Source organism: Apium graveolens, unplaced genomic scaffold (assembly GCF_009905375.1).
Source record: "Apium graveolens cultivar Ventura unplaced genomic scaffold, ASM990537v1 ctg1079, whole genome shotgun sequence".
In the NCBI taxonomy this organism is placed as follows: Eukaryota; Viridiplantae; Streptophyta; class Magnoliopsida; order Apiales; family Apiaceae; genus Apium; species Apium graveolens.
In genome coordinates this window covers 15630-32323 of record NW_027417093.1, presented here as the reverse complement: position 1 = coordinate 32323, position 16694 = coordinate 15630, and the positions used below count along the sequence as shown (strand labels likewise).

Genomic DNA, 16694 nt, shown 5'->3' with positions numbered 1-16694 from the left:
ACAGCTTCATCATCTCCTCATCAGCATCAGTCTCAGGCAAGCTTTCAGAATCTGAGTCATCATCACTTTCAGAACTTGATGACTCAGTATCAGACTTTATGAAAAGAGCTTTACCCTTGTCTTTCCTTGAGGTAGCTGCCTTGGGGGATTCCTCTTCAGCCTTAAGAGCAACTGTCCTTGACTTTCCTCCTTTCCTCTTGCTTCTTTGTTCCATCTCAAGTTCATGAGTCTTGAGCATTCCATAAATTTCATTAAGAGTTGTTTCATCAAGATTATAGTTGTCTCTTATTGTTGTTGCCTTCAAATCCCAGCATTCAGGAAGAGATAATAGGAATTTAAGGTTTGAATTTTCAAGATCATACTCTTTATCAACCAATGACAAATCATTCAAAAGTTTGACAAATCTATCATATAAATCAATCAATGACTCATTAGCCTTTGAGTTAAAGTGTTCATACTCTTGAGTGAGTATTGTCTTCCTGTTCTTCTTAATTGTGTCGGTTCCCTGACATCTTGTTTCCAAAGCATCCCATATCTCCTTAGCAGTCTTGCAGTTGATTACCCTGTTTAATATTACATTATCAATGGCACTATGCAGTAAGTGTCGTACCTTAGCATCCTTAGCAATTGATGCTATATCTTCAGCAGTATAATCACTCTTCTCCTTTGGTACGGTCTTTGCTACTTCACCTGCAACTGCAACTGCGAGCTTGGTTGGTTTGTGAGGCCCTTCCTTGATTCTATCAAGATATTCTGGATCTGTAGCTTCCAGAAACATGGTCATCCTCACCTTTCATATGGCATATTCAGATGGTCTCAGTATGGGAACTCTGATGGTTTCATACCGACTTTGGATTTGTGTCTTTGGAGGTTCTTCAGTTTTGGTAGGCTTAGTTGGAGTTTCTGTGTCAAATATGATTGTGTTTGGATCTTTAACTGTATGTGTGTTAACAGATATGCTCTGATACCACTTGTTAGGTCACACACACTGTAGAGGGGGTGAATATAGTGTAAAATACAATCAAATCGAACTTTAATATCTTAAGTAACAGAAAACAAACTTTATTGAAACAATAAATTATGTTACAGTATGGAACTGTTACCTCTCAGTGATGAACAAATATCACGAGAGCTGCTAGGGTTATAAATGAATAATCTTCTCGAATATGATAACACTTATAGTGTAAACCCTATGTCTGTGTTTATATATTACACAGTTACAAGATAATCGCTAATTGATATGGAATATAATTCTGCTTCCTAAAATATATCAATCAGATATCTTTTCTTCCAAGTATTCCATTCTTCATGGAACTTCTTCTTCATGCATATCTCTTCTTATGTTTATCTCAATCTTCTTTCCTTTAATCAGCTACTGTCCTTAGCTGATCGTTTTTCAGCACTTAAGTTCTGATATCCAACTTCTGATGATTATCTCCTGATAATATAAGTACTGTTATCCTTAAGTCCTGACTTCCGGTATAAGTACTGATTCTCAGTTAAGTACTAATTTGTCCTGTTAAGTAAGATCTAAAAACTAAACATAAATCATATTAGCCATGATATTATCAAATATATCTAACAATCTCCATCTTCGTCTTCATCGTTGTTGCTTCGGAAGTCATTGACAAACAATGGCGCGTTGTCAACTCTAGTACCCTGCATTAACAAATATATAATATCTGTAAAGTGGAATTAACTTGATACCAAATAATAGAAACATTTACCAAATTACAGCATTTGCATGACAGGAGTAACCGTAAAGACACATATACAAAAAAATTTGCTTAAAATAGTAAACCTTATTAGAACATAGGTTGATCAAGAGTTGTTCAATGTAACTATTAAAACAATGATAAATGGACTCAAGTGCAAGTATAGGTGCAAGAGGCTGAACACTTTATCAGGTCAACATTAAAATTAATCGTAATCTATTTTTTCCATATGTAAACATATAATTATGCCTCAGTTACATGACATAAAGGGAGGGGGAAGGTCCAGTAAACACGTGATATTTGTGTTGATGGTGATGTCAAACAATGTGGATAACTTCAATATTGAGCATCAATTAGCCAAAAAAAAATATTATGCAGTATCCAAAATTTGGCCAAACAAAAGCTTTTACCTGATAGGGTGTGAATCCGTCAATCATGGGATTGTAGAATGAGCTCAAGTTGTAATGTATCCGCTTCAGAGAACCTACAAGATCTCCCATGAAAATGAACCGAGCTTGTAGTTGTTCTTACAAGTCATCCTTCAAGCCTTGTAGCCATTGTTTTACCAGTACGCAGAATACATTTCCATCTAAAAATATAAATTTCTTAGTAACATAATTAATACAGTTTGAGTGCCATATACGTAAAAGAAATTTTCTACAGATCATACAACTTAATAAATTTAGATCAGGAAACAAGAATTTTGTCTCTGTATAGTGTTTATGGTCCCATTTGCAATGTTGTCAATTATGCTTCCCCTACAATATTCTGAGGGACCGACAACTTCTTACTTGATATTTAAAGGTAATTGTTGAGAATTTGAAGCTGGTTGGAGTTTTACTGTCAGTCATACAAGATTTAATCACCGCATGCTTTTCAGACATAATCTCTTCCACATACTGCTTTAAGTGTTACCTTTCGACCAACGGTAAGTTGCCAAATCATATAAAATTAATATTAATCTAAATACCGTGTCTTAAACCTAGAGAGAATGCTCGGAATGAGCAATTTTCAAGTTCACTGATTTGCTGATCAAAGTTATTGATAGTTCCCGGTAGATCACGGAGATGGCTTAGTTTCTGCTCAAGCAAAATAAACTCCACTGAGACGCACTTCTCCGCTGCATCCTACCAAATAAAGATAAACCATGCCTATATTAAGATTCATAGTGCATATTGCGAAGAAGCCAATTATGCTTCAAACATAAAGAAAACTAAAATATATTCACAACTAATGCCTAACCATAAGTGCTTCTTTAGTAGCAGAGTCTAATTTTTGTACAAAATTGGAGCCGATCAGAATGACTTTTCTGGTAAGTTCCTTGTCGTCGCCATTCCATGAGTACAATACATTTTCACTCAGGATGCTTCAGGTTTCAAATCTGGTGCCAAGAAAACAGCAAACTATAAAGCATTTACTACACACATTACCTAAATAATTCACACTTGCGAGATAAAACCGTTGCTTGAAAAATTGACAGTAGTGGAGATGGGGAGGGGCTGAGGGGGTAAGGGGTACTCCTACACACACTCAAAATACAATTTTAAACAGTACATAGTGAGTCATTTTCATTCTATTTGTGAAATAATAATAGAATCTGAACTACCTTGGTTTGTGACACTGATGCTGCTTAAAATATGCAAGGGAATCATCCTTTGCAATATGACATGGCATAATCAGACAAAATTGTTCTTCCATTTCCTCTGCATTTTTAAACTTTTAATTATAAGCAGTAATAATTAACCAGCAATATAATCTCTAGCACAGTCAATCTTTTTCGTAACTGATGATTACCATCACATAACTATTGATATTCTAGATTGGTATTGGTATTTTAGTTATGTCTTTTATTCTATATTAATTGGTCCTAGTTCGATATCCACCTAAATGATTGTTGTTCCTAGCTTGATCAATTGCATTATTGTTTAACTTCTTCCTTATTAGATAAAGCCTATATCTACGTGACATTTGGTATATCTTCATCTGTAGGAATAGCAAATCCTGAAATGTAAATGCTCAGTTTAGTTGGTAAAGATAACTGCACCAGCCATATTTTGTAACCCAGTTGCTATTACCAAAATATGTCACAGTATTGTCCAGTTTGTAAGCCGCTATGACGTTACTAATTTTTTGTGGACATATCTAACAGATTATCATCATAAATATAATCTTTGTTCAATCAAGCTGAGATGTTTTACCATTATTGCTATTACAGGTGTCGGACAAGAAGGGGTAGCTTCATATTATATTATATATACAATAACCATTATCATTTCAATCAAATTATACATAAAATGCATATAAACAAACACATAAAAACATAGAGTAAATAAAACATATAGATAAATATATATATAGAGAGAGAGAGAGGGAAGGGGGCGAGAGAGAGAGAGAGAGAGAGAGAGAGAGAGAGAGAGAGAGAGAGACTCACTGTTAACAGTCTTAGCACCGAGCTTGTATTTAGTAACAACTTCAGGAGAGGACAGATCCAACTCCCTCTCCTCTCTCTCTTCATTTGACATCTTCCCCAAACTTATCACACCTACAATTAAATAAACAAACACATCAATTACAATCACTATCGATCAAATTACAAAAAGTATAAGAAATGAAATTTCCAGATAACAAACACAATTTACCTCAAATTCAACTAGAATCAATAAAAATTAGGGCTTTTGAGAATGAAATAGTGAGTTTATAAAAGAGCAGAGCGTGGCGATAGTGTTAGTGCTAGGGTTTGATGAACGCTGTGTGTGTTTGCTTTGTATATATAGAATTTACACACAACTCACCACGACCTCTATATCGCCTTTAACATTAGGGTTTTCTTTTCTATATCTATCATTTTTATCTTAGTGAGGGCAGAAGAGAGAGGCGAGAGAGAGGGCGAGAAGGCCTTTAGAAATATATATATAAAAATAAAGAAGATAAAAGGGTTTAGGTAAAAAAAAAAGAAAATGGTCAAATTGCCCGGCACTTCAAATTTCATAATATTTACTCTCTGTAATGTAATCCCGTCAAAAAAAATAAAATTATAGTTGAGTCTATATTTAAATATAATTAAATTTATTACTTTCAAAACAAAAATAGTTAATTAATTAATTTTTTCATCTTTAGATACTTTTAAAATTTTAAATTAAATCTTTCGTAATTAAGGGAGGTCATTTTTAAAATCAATGATTAATAACACGTTCATGAGAGTTCAGTTTAAAATCTTAATATATATATACATATTAAAATAGTTCTTTATAGTTCTGTTTGACTAGTAAAGTTAATTAGTGTTTAATCCTGAATTGATATTTTAATTTTTAAAAAAAATAATTTTCAACGATTTAACCGTATGAATGCCAATATATATATATTAGTGATATAACCAAAATTTTGTATCAAAATAATTTTATTTGGTTTGACATTTTAACAGTCAAACATCAGTTTGACTAGGACAGCTAACTAGTGTTTAGTTCTGAATTTTTGGTTCGATTATTTTAAAATATTTTTCATCGATCCAACCGTAAGGATGTCAATAGATATATATATTAGTGATATAACCAAAATTTCATATCAAAATAATTTTATTTGATTTGACATTTTAACAGTAAAACATTTGTTTGACTAGTACAGCTAACTAGTGTTGAATCCTGAATTAGTGTTACGATTATTTTAAGAATATTTTTCAACGATCTAACCGTATGGATGTCAATAGATATATATTAGTTATATAACCAAAATTTCATATCAAAATAATTTTATTTGGTTTGATATTTTAACAGTCAAGCATTAGTTTGACTAGTAAAGCTAATCAGTGTTTAATCCTGAATTGGTGTTTTGATTTTTTTAAAAAATAATTTTCAATGATCGAACCATATGGATGTCAATAGATATATATATTAGTGATATAACCAAAATTTCATATCAAAATAATTTTATTTGGTTTGACATTTTAACAGTCAAGCATTTGTTTGACTAGTACAGCTAACTAGTGTTGAATCCTGAATTAGTGTTACGATTATTTTAAAAATATTTTTCAACGATCTAACCATATGGATGTCAATATATATATATATATATATATATGTGATATAACCAAAATTTCATATCAAAATAATTTTATTTGGTTTAACATTTTAACAGTCAAGCAATAGTTTGACTAGTAAAGCTAATTAGTGTTTAATCCTGAATTTGTGTTTTGATTTTTTTTTAAAAAAATTTCAACGATCGAACCGTATGGATGTCAATAGATATATATATATTAGTGATATAACAAAAATTTCATATCAAAATAATTTTATTTGGTTTGACATTTTAACAGTCAAACATTTCTTTGACTAGTACAGCTAACTAGTATTGAATCCTGAATTAGTGTTACGATTATTTTAAAAATATTTCTCAATGATCTAACCGTATGGATGTCAATAGATATATATATTAGTGATATAACCAAAATTTTATATCAAAATTATTTTATTTTATTTGACATTTTAACAGTCAAACATCAGTTTGACTAGGACAGCTAACTAGTGTTTAGTTCTGAATTTGTGGTTTGATTATTTTAAAAATATTTTTCATCGATCCAACAGTATGTATGTCAATAGATATATATATTAGTGATATAACCAAAATTTTCTATCAAAATAATTTTATTTGGTTTGACATTTTAACAGTAAAGCATTTGTTTGACTAGTAAAGCTAATTAGTGTTTAATCATGAATTGGTATTTTGATTTTTTTAAAAAAATAATTTTCAACGATCTAACCGTATGGATGTCAATATATATATATATATATATATATTAATGATATAACTAAAATTGCATATCAAAATAATTTTATTTGGTTTGACATTTTAACAGTCAAACATCAGTTTGACTAGAATAGCTAACTAGTGTTTAGTTCTGAATTTGTGGTTCGATTATTTTAAAAAAAATTCATCGATCAAACCGTATGGATGTCAATAGATATATATTAGTGATATAACCAAAATTTCATATCAAAATCATTTTATTTGGTTTGACATTTTTATAGTAAAATATTTGTTTGACTAGTACAGCTAACTAGTGTTGAATCCTGAATTAGTGTTACGATTATTTTAAGAATATTTTTCAACGATCTAACCGTATGTGTTAGGAATATGTGTATTAATTTGATGATAAGTTAAACAAAACACTTAAGTAGAAATCTAGTGTTTGTAGCCTCAACGGATAAGACCATTTTGGCTATCCGTTGAAGGAGTAGCTTTACTTAGAAATAAGTTTAGTATTGTAGCACATTTCATTCTCTGTATTTAAGTTGTATTTCTTAGATGTTGTGGGAAATTGTTAGGAATATATGTGCATTAGTTTGATGATATGTTTAACAAAACACTTAAGTAGAAAACTAGTGTTTGTAGCCTCAACGGATAAGACCATTTTGGCTATCCGTTGATGGTGTAGCTTTACTTAGAAATAAGTCTAGTGTTGTAGCACATTTCAGTCTCTGAATTTGAGATATAATTCTTAAATGTTGAGGGAAATTATAAGTCATGTTGACTACTAGAGGATATGCAGATAGGAAGGCCAATTATAAATATTTCATGCCTTGTAATTTTGTATAAATGAAATGGTGTCAACGGATAACTTATAGACCTTCAACGGATGAGAAACAAAGCTTCAACGGATGTCTCTAAAGCTTCAACGGATAACATCCTTCAACGGATGAGTGCATCAACGGATAGAGCTTCAACTGCTAACACATCAACGGATGAAGCCATCAACGGATGAAGGCTTCAACGGATGTTCTGTTAGATAGCAGTTGACAAGTGGTAGTTGTACCTACAAACAGAGGCACATGGGTTGACAGAGACAACTGAGATGTGGTAGCCTATTTCAGGAACATCAGAAAAAGCAGCCGTTCTACTCTAGTATAAAGAGGCAATAGTCAACAATACACTGGAGTAAAATGGAGAAGAAACAAGTGGAGAACTTATTTTATAATTGTACTTTTTATCTTTGTCTTCACTTGTAAACTTGGTAATATATAAACCAAGTAGCAGCTAGTAATTAGATATGAATTTTTCCAGAACTGTTTAGAAAAATCTTGAGAGAAAAATTATCTAGTTTGTACTAGGACGCAGCTGTGATCAACTTCTTGAATCACAGATTTTCTGAAATACCATCTCTGGTGGAACAACAATCCACCAGAAAAGTTTTTAAGGTCTGTTGTGTTCTTTACATTAGTGTTTGAATATATATCTGTCTGTATTAGCTTAAAGCAATTCATACACTTGTTTATCTTAAACACATAGCCTTTGAAACTGCTCAAAACTTGAAAAAGTTTTGAGATTTACATTCAACCCCCCTTCTGTAAATCTCATTGTTAGCTCATTAGGAATAACAATTGGTATCAGAGCTAGCTCTTGACACACAAAGAGTTTAAAGATCTTGGAAACTAACAAAGATGAGTAAGAAGGATATTGGAGTAAAAATCCCAGTTCTTGACAAAGATAGTTATCACCATTGGAAGGTGAAAATGCACCTTCATCTACTCTCCCAAGATGAAGGTTATGTAAACTGCATTGAGAATGGTCCTCACATTCCCCACAAAGTAGCCACAGTTGCTACGGCCACAATTGCTGTTGGTCAATCCATTCCAAAATCTAGAGCAGAATGGACAATGGAAGACACAGAAGAAGTCCACAAGGATAAGAAGGCTATGAACATTTTGTTTAATGGTCTTGACAAGGATATGTTTGATAATGTGATAAATTGCACAACTGCCAAAGAGGTTTGGGACACAGTTCAGCTACTGTGTGAAGGTACAGAACAAGTAAAAGAAAACAAAATGCAGCTTCTCATTCAACAGTATGAGTATTTTCATTTTGAAGAAAATGAATCTTTAAATGACACATTCAATAGATTCCAAAAGCTGTTGAATGGACTGAAGCTGTATGGTAGAGTGTACCAGGTGAAGGATTCAAATCTTAAATTTTTAAGATCCTTGCCAAAGGAATGGAAACCCATGACGGTCTCCTTGAGAAACTCTCAAGATTATAAGGACTTCACTCTTGAAAGATTATATGGAATCTTGAAGACTTATGAACTAGAGCTGGAACAGGATGAGATATTGGAGAAGGGAAGAAAGAAAGGAGGTTCAGTTGCCTTGGTAGCTGAAAATGAGAAAGAATGCAGACAAGAAACTGTGAGATCTACATCAAACTCCAAAGATGGCACAAGCAAATCAGAATCAAGCAAGGGTAAGGAGCAAGTTGCTGAGAATGAAGACAACTCCAGCCAAGATGACTCTGATGGTATTGATGAGCATCTTGCATTTCTGTCCAGAAGATTTGCAAAGATGAAATTTAGGAAAAACACTAGAGCCACTAAACCTCATAAGAACATGGTGGACAAATCCAAGTTCAAGTGTTACAATTGTGGTACAAGTGGACACTTTGCAAGTGAGTGCAGAAAGCCAACTTCTGAAAAGAAGAAATTTGACCAAGTAGATTACAAAAAGAAATATTTTGATCTGCTCAAGCAAAAGGAGAGGGCTTTCATTACTCAAGAAAAAGACTGGGCAGCTGATGGAGAAGAAGAGGGTGAAGATGTGGAATATGTCAACTTAGCTCTCATGGCTGATTCTGAGGAAAATGAAGTTAGTTCATCAAGCAACCAGGTAATCACTACTGATTTAACACAGCTTACTAAAGAAGAGTGCAATGATGCTTTTAATGACATGTCTACTGAACTGTATCATTTGCGTGTGTCTCTTAAATCTCTTGCTAAAGAAAATAGTAGGATTAAAGAGAACAATTTGTTTTTAAGTGATAGAAATGTTGTGTTAGAAGATAAGTTGATTGACCTAGAGAAAACTAAGCTACATTGTATATCTGTTGAAAAATGAACTAGCTGAATCTCTTAAGAAAGTAGAAATACTTTCTAATCAATTAGAGAGAGAGCAAGAGGTGATTAAAGCCTGGAAGACATCTAGGGATGTTAGTGCTCAAATTGCCAAGGTCCAAGGAATTGAATCATTCTGTGAGACTGCCTGGAATAAAAACAAAAAGAAACTAAAATTAATTGATGGGCTGTCAACGGATGTGGAATCAACGGATGATGAAAGTTATCCGTTGAAGGAAGAAAAGGAGCATCCGTTGAAGGTTCCTCAATTAAAACATACAGATGTTTCTAAAAGTGAAAATCTAAGTAAACTCAACAAAAAGTTTGGTTCAACTTCCAAGAACTTTGTCAAAGAAGAAGCAAGCACATCCAAAGATTTCAGTAAGGTGAATATAGGACACATGACCTTAGAACAGTTAAAGAATAGGCTCAAAGTGGTTGAGGATAAAAAGGAAACTAAAAGGAAATCTAATAGAAATGGGAAGGTAGGGGTTAACAAACATAACAATTACACACCTGATAAGTATGCTCCTAGAAAAAGCTGTGTGCATTATAGTAGTGTTAATCATCTATCTGCTAATTATAAATCTATTAAGAAAACTCCCATACCTGTGCCCTCTTCCATGCCTAATATGTTTGCATCACCTCTGCATGCTATGCCTGTTATGTCTCATCAGAATCCTTATGCACATTTTGCTAACATGCCATATTTTAACAATCCTTATCTTGCTGCATTTAGTATGCCTAAAATGCCATACAATATGCCAATATGGAATAACATGCTTGCACAATCCATGCCTTATCAAATTCCAAATGTGCTAAATGATTCTGTGACTAACCCTACACCTCAACCAACTACATCTAAGATCAAGGTTGACACAAAGTTACCTAAGTCTAAAGATGCAGGAGGAATGAAGTCTAGGAGAAAGGCTAACAAGAATGGACCCAAGGAAACTTGGGTACCAAAATCAACTTGATTGATTTTATGGTGTGCAGGGAAAAAGAAGAAATCTATGGTACTTGGACAGTGGCTGTTCAAGACACATGACAGGAGATTTCTCCCTGCTCACAGAGTTTAAGGAGAGAGCTGGCCCTAGCATAACCTTTGGAGATGACAGCAAAGGGTTTACTATGGGATATGGCTTGATTTCAACAAGGAATGTCATAATTGATGAAGTTGCATTAGTTGATGGTCTCAAGCACAACTTACTGAGCATCAGTCAACTATGTGATAGAGGGAATACAATTTCCTTCAATTCAGAAGCCTGTGTTGTCACCAGTAAGAAAGACAACAAAGTGGTTCTAACTGGAGTTAGAAAAGGAAATGTGTACTTAGCTGACTTCAACTCTACAGATGCAGAATCTATTACTTGTCTCTTCAGCAAAGCAAGTTCAGTTGAAAGTTGGCTATGGCACAAGAAGCTATCCCATTTGAATTTCAAGACAATGAATGATCTAGTCAAAAAGGACTTAGTTAGAGGAATTCCTCTTGTTGAATTCTCAAGGGATGGTTTGTGTGATGCTTGTCAGAAAGGCAAACAAAGGAAAGCATCATTCAAAAAGAAGCTTGAAACAACAATTGATGAACCATTACAGCTGATACATATGGATTTGTTTGGACCAGTCAATGTATTGTCAATTGCAAGAAAAAGATATTGCTTGGTGATTGTAGATGATTTCTCAAAGTTTTTATGGGTCTATTTTCTTGGATCAAAGGATGAAGCAAGTGAAATCATTATCAATCACATCAGGCAAGTCAATAATCATCCTAACTTGAAGGTTAGGAATATCAGGAGTGACAATGGAACTGAGTTCAAGAATTTGACAATGAGGCTGTTCTGTGAAGAAAATGGAATCATGCATGAGTTCTCAGCTCCAAGAACACCTCAGCAAAATGGGGTAGTTGAAAGAAAGAACAGATCTTTAATTGAGGCTGCCAGAACAATGCTTGAAGAATCAAAGTTACCAACATATTTCTGGGCTGAAGCTGTTAATTGTGCCTGCTACACTCAGAATATTTCTTTGATCAATCAAGCTAAAGGCATGACTCCTTATCAGTTGTTCAAGAGAAGAAAACCAACTTTAAACTTTCTTCATGTCTTTGGATGTAAATGCTTTATACTGAGAAATCAATCTGACCATAAAGGGAAGTTTGATGCAAAGGCTGATGAAGGGATATTTGTTGGTTACTCAGCTGGAAAATCTTATAGGGTCTACAATCTAAGAACCAACATTGTTATGGAATCTGTGCATGTTGTGTTTGATGATAAAAAGATTGATGGACTAACAGATGAGGGACACCATGAAAGACTCAAATTTGACAACATTGAGATATATTGTGATGATAGTGAAGAGGAGATTGATGGAAATGACACTTCAAAAGGGATTCAAAATATGCCCTTGGATAATGCACAAAATACTGCATCCGTTGAAAGTCAGAATTCTGCATCCGTTGAAAGAGGCAATGCAGTATCCGTTGAAAGACATAATGCATCATCCGTTGAAGTACATAATGAAGCATCCGTTGATCATAGTTCATCAATGGATAATCGATTTACATCATCAGTTGATTGAACTCCAAGTTCCCTGCAAAGGACCAACAACTCAGGGGGAGTTTCAACTGATCAACACTCTGTCTCACATCACGACAATACTGAGGCCACCTCATCTAGAGCACATCTTCCACCTCAAAGGAAATGGACCAAGAATTATCCCTTTGAACTGATCATTGGTGATGCATCATCTAAAGTGCAAACAAGAAAAGCTACTCAAAATGAATGTCTGTATAGTAGTTTTCTATCTCCGGAGGAACCTAAGAAAGTGGAAGAAGCCTTAATGGATCCAAATTGGATATTAGCTATGCAGGAAGAGCTGAACCAATTTGAGAGAAACAAAGTTTGGAAGCTGGTACCCAAGCCAAAGAACAAGAGTTCCATTGACACAAAATGGGTATTCAGAAACAAGATGGATGAAAATGGCATTGTCATAAGGAATAAAGCCAGATTGGTTGCTAAAGGCTATTCTCAACAAGAGGGAATAGATTTTGATGAAACATTTGCTCCAGTTGCAAGACTTGAAGCCATCAGAATCTTTCTAGCCTATGCAGCTAATGCCAATTTCAAAGTCTATCAGATGGATGTCAAGAGTGCATTTCTAAATGGGGAATTGGAGGAAGAAGTTTATGTAAGCCAACCTCCAGGTTTTGAAGATCAAAATTTTCCAGACCATGTGTATTATCTGTTGAAAGCACTCTATGGACTAAAGCAAGCACCTAGAGCCTGGTATGAGACTTTGTCAAAGTTCCTTCTAGATAATCATTTCACAAGAGGTACTGTTGACAAAACTCTCTTCTTTAGAAATGTAAATGGCTCTAAGATACTTGTACAAATTTATGTAGATGATATTATATTTGGATCTATAGATGATAAGCTTTGTAAAAAGTTTGCTAAATTAATGCAAAGTAAATATGAAATGAGCATGATGGGAGAGCTAACTTACTTTCTTGGGTTACAAGTTAAACAAGTTAGTGGTGGAATTTTCATTAGTCAAACTAAATATATTTATGATCTTTTAAAGAAGTTTGACTTAATGGATTGTTCACCTGCAAAAACTCCCATGGCCACTGCCACTAAGCTTGAATTAAACAAGGCTGAAAAGTCTGTGGATATTACAAGTTATAGAGGCATGGTTGGCTCACTTTTATATTTAACTGCTAGTAGACCTGATATAATGTTTTCTACATGTCTCTATGCTAGATTTCAAGCTGACCCTAAAGAATCTCACTTAGTGGCCATTAAAAGAATTTTCAGATATCTCAAGGGGACTCCAAATCTAGGAATTTGGTACCCTAGAAAGTCTGGTTTTGATCTAATTGGCTACTCAAATGCAGATTATGCAGGTTGCAAAATAGACAGGAAAAGCACAACAGGCACCTGTTAATTTCTAGGGAACAAGCTTGTATCATGGTTCAGCAAGAAGCAGAATTCTGTTTCCACATCAACAGCTGAAGCTGAGTACATTGCAGCTGGTAGTTGTTGTGCACAAATTCTATGGATGAGGAACCAGTTATTTGACTATGGTATGACTGTTGACAAAATTCCAATATTTTGTGACAACACAAGTGCCATTGCCATTACTGAAAATCCAGTGCAGCACTCAAGAACCAAGCACATTGATATCAAGTACCACTTCATTAGGGAACATGTGATGAAAGGTACAGTGGAACTTCATTTTATTCCAAGTGAACAACAAATTGCAGACATATTTACCAAGCCACTTGATGAATCAACATTCACAAGATTGGTAAGTGAGCTAGGTATGCTTAATTACTCTTAAAATTCATGTCCTTATTGCAATTTGAATTGAAGCCTGAAATGTATTAGCTGCTAGAACAAATTTGATTTTTAACACAGATTATTCCATCAACGGATATTCCCTATCCGTTGAAAGTCAAAATTGTTCTGTCAACGGATGTTCATTATCCGTTGAAAGACATATACATTTCTGGAAATTTTTATCCGTCAACGGATAAAACTGAAGTGCTATTCAACGGATGACAGTTTACATTATCCGTTGAAATATCACATCAGTCGATTCAGGTGTTTCACAGCCGTTGATTCTATTGTCTTAACCGTTGATACTCATACATACAGCAGTATGTATTTATTTTAAAGGTAGTTTTTAGAATACTTACAGTTTATTCTTAAACGGCTGAAATTCACTTACATATATTCATTGTTTAATCTCTTATTTATGCTTTTTAATTTGAGAAAGTATATAAGCCCTTCTGATTTTTCATTTTTACTTTACGCTTTCTTGAAATTTCAAAGCTTTTACCATTTTCTCTCTGCAAAACCTTCAAGTTATTCTCTGCAAATTCTACTCACAACAATGGCACCAGTAGTAAAGATTATGTCTCAATCCGGATTCATCTATGAGAAGAACAATTTCATAGCTTTGGTAGAAAAGAATGAAGCCCATTCCGATTATCACAAAATGATGGACTTCATCAAAAACTGTAAACTTAGCTATGCAATGCTGGAAGCCCCAACGATTTACTGTGAAGTAGTTGAGGAGATTTGGACAACTGCTCAGTTCAACTCAATAGATATGACTATCTCCTTCACCCTCAAAGGTAAAAATCACTGTGTTAACTGTGATAATTTACTAGCATGTTTTAAATTACCTGAGAACAATGCCATGACACCACACACTAATAATGATGTATCCAGCATGTTAGATTCCATAGGTTATTCTCTTAACTCTGCTAGTTTAGGGAGTATTAAAAGAAAAGGCCTTAGGAAAGAATGGAGTTTTCTTGGGGATGCCTTTATCAAGGTTTTCTCTGGGAAAATTAGCAATTTTGATGCCATAACTTCATCTCTTGTTAATATGCTCTATATGCTTGTTTCTGATAGGTATTTTAATTTTAGCAACTATGTTATGCTAGAATTGGGTACTAGATTAGGTAACAAAGCTAATAGATCTAATAACATCTATTATGCTAGATTCTTTATGTTATTGGCTAACCATGTTGCTGAAGGTTTGGTCATAACAAATGAGAATAATAAACTCAAGTGCTGGGCACAAGAGAAAAGAGTTCTTGCAGATTTATTGAGAATGGATCTCAACAGCAGTGTGCCATTGGTATATTTACCAATCATGAATGCACCACAGGTAAGTGAGGTAATTGCTTCTACAACTCCTACTTCTTCCAACCCCTCTATTTCTTTATCTTCTAGTGTGGCCATGGAATCTGTGACAATGCCCCAACAGATTCCTACCAAGGTCACCAAAACTAAACTTTCAAAATCAAAGACAAAGAAAACTAACTCTGTTGTTTCTCAAAAGACAACAGTTGTAACATCTACCATTAACCCTGAGGGGAGTGAACAGGGTGTGAGTGGTGAGGGGAGGGGTGAACATCAAAGAAACCCCCAGGATAAGGAAGGAGAGATAAGTGCTTCCTAAGCTAGCCAAGCCACAGTTTCTCAAAAAGCTGTGGTGGTTGAAAGGGTTACTAGCATATCCCTAGCTGCATCCTCCCAAAAGGATGTAACTATTGAAAATAGTTCCCAACCAGGAACACAGAACAAACGAGGGAGGGACAATAAAGCCAAACACTCACCAACAAAAGCCTTTATTAGAAGAAAGAGAGCCAGAACCCAATCTTCTACACAGGGTGCACACACTGCACAGATACATCCATCTGTATCTATGCCTTCTCAAACTCAGCTTGATGTGGCTCCAACAAATGTGGAGTCACAGCCCCATTCTCTCACAATTAACACACATCAATCACCACACACTTCATCACCATCTCTAGATGTGGATATGTTATTCCCATCAATTCCTGATTCTCCCTCTTTACAACTCAGGGAGGAGCCCCACTCAAATACAGGTGATCATCATCTTTTAGATGATTTGTTGGATCACCCGCAAATTCTTTCAGATGTAATTGAAGGATCTGTGTCACCAAAACTCATATCAATCTACACAGATTCAACAGTTATATCACTTTCAATTTCTACTTCTTTTCCTTCTTCAACGGATATCACTCATCCGTTGATAAGTGGTTGTTCTTCAACGGATAAGCTTAACAGCAGTTATCCGTTGATACCATCAGTTTCACCTTCAACGGCTATTTCGCATCCGTTGATAGTCTCTACACACACAACTGAAACAATTCCAAGTGTAGAAGACTTGATTACTGTACAATCACTTCTAGGACTGAGGGAAGGGAGTGACAATTTGAGTGAGAGGCTGGGTTGCTCCCAGGCAAAAGGAGAGATTGAGAGCTCAAATATGCATGCTATTTTTTCCAGCATGGCAAAAGTAAGTGAGAGGAGTACCACCTTAGTAGGTGAAGGTGAGGGAGTGAGTTGTGTGAGCCAGGGGGAGCCCCTGATGCAAGAAAATAGAGAAAATGAGAGAAAGGTAGGTACAGCAGATATAAGGATGGAACCAGCCATTGCTAGTGAGTCAATGATTGTGAATGATGCTGAAAAGGAAAGACAATTTCAGCAACATTACAAAGCTGTAATTGATAACATTTCCTTGGATGCTGACACTTTTACTCATCCTGTTTCAGCCTATCAATTATTGGCTGC

General features: G+C 34.6%; 1 long non-coding RNA gene across 1 annotated transcript; it reads right to left on the bottom strand.

Moving 5' to 3' along the window:
* Window positions 1-1136: 1136 nt before the first annotated feature.
* Window positions 1137-4259, bottom strand: LOC141699702 (uncharacterized). The gene is made up of 4 exons (XR_012566076.1): window positions 4147-4259; window positions 2958-3096; window positions 2126-2842; window positions 1137-1659 (listed from the first exon to the last, which is right to left on the bottom strand). It is a non-coding gene; the product is annotated as an uncharacterized LOC141699702 (long non-coding RNA).
* Window positions 4260-16694: the final 12435 nt, after the last annotated feature.